This window comes from Balaenoptera physalus, assembly GCF_965194825.1.
Source record: "Balaenoptera physalus genome assembly, chromosome: 9".
Classification (NCBI taxonomy): domain Eukaryota; kingdom Metazoa; phylum Chordata; class Mammalia; order Artiodactyla; family Balaenopteridae; genus Balaenoptera; species Balaenoptera physalus.
In genome coordinates, this window is record NC_138888.1 from 108118584 (window position 1) to 108124583 (window position 6000).

Genomic DNA, 6000 nt, shown 5'->3' on the forward strand with positions numbered 1-6000 from the left:
TGGCACTTGTCATCACAATGCTCCATGACCCTTGTCATCATAATGGTCCATGATTGCTGTAATCTCAAAGATGCATGACACCTTTCCCCACAATGTTCCAGGACGCCTTTATCACAATGCTCCATGCCACATATCATCACAATGCTCCATGGCCCTTGTCATCACAATGCTCCATGGCCCCTTTCATCACAATGCTCCATGACCCCTGTCATCACAATGCTCCATGATCGCTGTAATCATAATGATCCATGACACTTTTCTTCACAATGCTCCAGTACACAATTTATCACAATGCTCCACACCCCTTGTCATCAAAATGTTCAGTGTAGTTGTCATCACAATGCTCCATGCCCACTATAATCACAATTCTCCATGGTCTTGTCATCAAAATGCTCCAGAACTCATGTCATCACAATGGTCCATTCACTTGTCATCACAATGCTCCATGATACCTATCATCACAATGCCTCATTGCACTTGTTATCACAATGCTCCATGACCCCTGTCATCTCAATGCTCCATGACACTTGCCATCACAATAATCCATGACCCCTTTCATCACAATGCTCCAGTAACACTTTCATCACAATGCTCCATGCCCCTTGTCATCACAATTGTCATTTCCCTTGTCATCACAATGTCCCATGGTCCCTGTAATCACAATGCTCCATTCCCTTGTCATCACAATGCTCCAGAACTCTTCTCAACACAATTCTCCATGCCCGAGTCATCCCAATGCTCCATAAAAGTGTCATCAAAATGCTCCATGACTCGTCATCACAATGGTCCCCGGCGCTTTTCATCACAATGCTCCATGACCACTTTAATAACAATGCTCCATAACCCATTTAATCACAATGTTCCATGGCCCTGGGCATCACAATGCCCCATGACCCCTTGCATCACAATGCTCCATGACCACTTTCATCACAATGCTCCATGTCGCCTGTAATCACAGTGCTCCATGAACCCGTTCATCACACTGCACCATGCCCACTGTCATCACAATGCCACATGACCCCTGTCATCACAGTGCTCCATGTACACTTTCATCACACTGCTCCATGCCCACTGTCATCACAATGCCACATGACCCCTGTCATCACAATGCCCCATGGCCCTTGTCATCGCCAAGCTCCATTACCCCTGTCATCACAATGATCCACGACACATTTCCTCACAATGCTCCAGTACCCCTTTCATCACAATGCGTCATGCCCTTGTCATTACAATGCTCCATGGCCCCTGTCATCACAGTTCTCCATGACCCCTGTTGTCTCAATGATCTATGACCCGTTTCATCTCAATGCTCCATGACACCTGTCATCACAATGCTCCATGGCGTTTGTCATCACAATGATCCATGGCCCCTGTAATCACAGTGGTCCATGACCCGTTTCATCACAATGCTCCATGACCCCAGTCATCATAATTACCCATGACCCCAGGAATCACAATGCTCCATGGCCCTTGTCATGACAATGCACCTTGAACCCTGTCATCACAATTCTCCATGATTGCTGTAATCACAATGTTGCATGACAACTTTCCCCACAATGTTCCAGGACGCCTTTTATCACAATGCACCACACGCCTTGTCATCACAATGCTCCATGGCCCCTGTAATCACAATTCTCCATGGTCTTGTCATCAAAATGCTCCAGAACTCATGTCATTACAATGCTCCATTCCCTTGTCATCATAATGCTCCATGACCACTGTCATCACAATTCTCCATGGCACTTGTCATCACAATGCTCCATGGTGCTTTTCATCACAATGCTCCATGGCCCTTGTCATCAAATGCTACCTGGTGCTTTTCATTGCAATGCTCCATGACAACTTTCATCACAATGCTCCATGACCCTTTTCATCACAATGCTCCATAGCCCTTGTTGTCAAAATGCCACATGTCCCCTTTCATCACAATGCTCCATGACCTTGTCATCAGAATGCTCAATGACCCGTTTACTCACAATGCTCCTGTACCACTTTCATCACAATGCTCCATGCCCTTGTCATCACAATGCCCCATGTTCCCTTTAATCACAATGCTCCATGACCACTTTCGTCACAATGCTTCATGACCATTGTCATCACAATTCTCCATGGCCCTATCATCACAATGCTCCATGAACCCTGTCGCCACAGTGATCCATGACCCCATTCATCACAAAGCTCCATGACCCTTTCCAACACAATTATCCATGACCCTTTCTTCACAATGCTCCAGTACCACTTTCAACACAATGCTCCATGCCCCTTGTCATCACAGTGGTCATTGCCCTTGTCACCACAATGCTCCATGGTCCCTGTAATCACAATTCTCCATGCCCATGTAAACGCAATGCTCCATGACAAGGCCATCAAAATGCTCCAGGACTCTTGTCATCACAATGGTCCACGGCGCTCTTCATCACAGTGCTCCATGACCACTTTCATCACAACGTTCCATAACCCATTTAATCACAATGCTCTATGGCCCTTGTCATCACCAAGCTCCATGACACCTGTCATCACAATGATCCATCACACCTTTCCTCACAATGTTCCAGTACCCCTTTGATCACAATGCACCATGCCCTTGTCATCACAATGCTTCATGGGCCCTGTCATCACAATTCTCCATGACCCCTGTCATCGCAATGATCCATGACACGTTTAATCTCAATGCTCCATGACACCTGGCATCACAAGGCTCCATGGCATTTGTCATCACAATGCTCCATGGCCCCTGTAATCACAGTGCTCCATGACCCTTTTCATCACAATGCTCCATGACGCCACTCATCACAATGCCCCATGACCCCTGTAATCACAATGCTCCATGGCCCTTGTCATGACAATGCACCATGAACCCTGTCACCGCAATGCTCCATGATGGCTGTAATCACACTGGTGCATGACACCTTTCCCCACAATGCTATAGGACGCCGTTTATCACAATGCTCCACTCAACTTGTCATCACAACGTTAAATGCAGTTGTAATCACAATGTTCCATGGCCCCTGTAATCACAATTCTCTATGCCCTTGTCATCAAAATGCTCCACAACTCATGTCATCACAAGGCTCCATTTCCTTGTAATCACAATGCTCCATGACCACTGTCATCACAATGCTCCATGGCCCTTGTCATTACAATGCTCCATGGCGCTTTGCATCGCAATGCCCCATGACCACTTTCATCACAATGCTCCATGACCCCTGTCATCACAATGTTCCATGACCCTTGTCATCATAATGTTCCATGATCCCTGTAATCACAAAGATCTATGACCCCTTTCATCACAATGCTCCAGTACCCGTTTCATTCACAATGCTCCATGGCACTTGTCATCACAGTGCACCATGCCCTTGTCATCACAATGCTCTATGGCCCCTGTAATCACAATTCTCCATGCCCTTGTCATCACAATGCTCCAGATCCCTTGTCATCACAGTACTCCATGCACGTGTCATCAAAATGCTCCATGGCCCTTGTTTTCACAATGCCACATGTCCCCTTTCATCACAATGCTCCATGCCCTTGTCATCACAATGCCCCATGTTCCCTTTAATCACAATGCTCCATGACCACTTTCATCACAATGCTTCATGACCATTGTCATCACAATTCTCCATGGCCCTATCATCACAATGCTCCATGATCCCTGTCATCACAATGCTCCATGGCCTTTGTCATCACAATGCTCCATGAACCCTCTCATCACAATGCTCCATGATCGCTGTAATCACATTGACCCATGACACCTTTCGTTACAATGCTCCACTACGCCTTACATCGGAATGCTCCATGCTCCGTGTCATCACAATGCTCCATGGTGCTTTTCATAACAATGATCCACGATAACTTTCATCACAATGCTCCAAACCCCTGTCATCACAATGACAAGTGCCCCCTGTCATCACAATGCTCCCTGCTGATTTTCATCACAATGCTCCATGACAACATTCTTCACAATGGTCCATGGACCTTGCCATCACAATGCCACTTGTCGCATTTCATCACAATGCTACATGACACCTTTCATCACAATACTCCAGTACACCTTTCATCACAATGCTCCACGCCCCTTTTCATCACAATATTCAATGCAGTTGTCATCACAATGCTCCATGGCCCCTGTAATCACAATTCTCCATTGCCTTGTCATCAAAATGCCCCAGAACACATGTCATCACAATGCTCCATTCACTTGTCATCACAATGCTACATGACCCATTTCATCACAATGCTCCATGATCCCACTCATCACAATGCTCCATGACCGCTATCATCACAATGATCCATGACACCTTTCCTCACAATGCTGCAGTACACCTTTTATCACAATGCTCCACACGCCTTGTCATCACAATGTTCCATGGCCCCTGTAATCACAATTCTCCATGGCCTTGTCATGAAAATGCTCCAGAGCTCATGTCATCACAAAGCTCCATTCCTTTGTCATCACAATGCTCCATGACCACTGTCATCACAATGCTTCATGATCCTTGTCATCACAATGTTCCATGATCCCTGTAATCAAAATGATCCATGACCCCTTTCTTCACAATGCTACACTACCAAAATCATCACAATGCTCCATGCCCCTTGTTGTCACAATGGTCCATGCCTTTGTCATCAAAAACTCCATGGCCCCTGTAATCCCAATGCTCCATGCCCTTGTCATCACAATGCTCCAGAACCCTTGTCATCACTATTCTCCAGGCCCATGTCATCATAATGCTCCATGAAAATGTCATCACAATGCTCCAGGACTCTTGTCATCACAATGCTCCATGATCCCAGTCATCACAATGGTCTATGGCCTTTGTCATCACAATGCTCTGTGTCCCCGTCATCACTATGCTCCATGCCACTTGTCATCACAATGCTCAATGAACTTGTCATCACAATGCTCCATGGCCCCTGTCATCACAATGCTCCATGGCCCTTGTCATCACAATGCTCCATGACACCTCTCATCACAGTGCTCCATGATCGCTGTAATCACAATGACCCATGACACCTTTCGTTACAATGTTGCCATACGCCTTACATCACAGTGCTCCACGCCCCTTGTCATCACAATGTGCAGTGCCCCCGGTCATCACAAGTCTCTCTGCTGAATTTCATCGCAATGCCCAATGACAACTTACATCACAATGCACCATGACCTCTTATATCACAATGCTCCATTTACCTTGCCTTCACAATGCCACCTGTCCCATTTCATCACAATGACACATGTCCCCTTTCATCACAATACTCCAGTACGCCTTTCATTACAATGCTCCACGCCTTTTGTCATCACAATGCTCAATGCAGTTGTCATCACAATGCTCCATGGGCCCTGTAATCAAAATTCTCCATGGTCTTGTCATCAAAATGCTCCAGAACTCATGTCATCACAATGCTCCATTTCCTTGTCATCACAATGCTCCATGACCACTGTCATCACAATGCTCCATGGCACTTGTCATCACAATGCTCCATGGTGCTTTTCATCACAATGCTCCATGGCACTTGTCACAATGCCACATGTCCCCTTTCATCACAATGCTCCATGCCCTTTTAATCACAATGCTTAATGGCCTGTTTACTCAAAATGCTCCAGTAACTCTTTCATCACAATGCCTCGTGTTCCCTTTAATCACAATGCTCCATGACGAGTTTCATCACAATGCATCATGACCATTGTCATCACAATTCTCCATGGCCCTATCATCACAATGCTCCATGAACCCTGTCATCGCAATGATCCATGACCCCATTCATCACAATGCTCCATGACACCTGTCATCACAATGCTCCATGGCCTTTGTCATCACAAGGCCCCATGACCCCGGTCATCACAATGCTCCATGGCCCTTCTCATCACAATGCTCCATGACCCCTGTAATCACAGTGCTCCATGATCCTTTTCATCACAATACTCCGTGACCCCTGTCATCACATTGCTCGATGACCAATGTCGTCAAAATCCTAAATGGCCCTTGTCATCACAATGCTCTT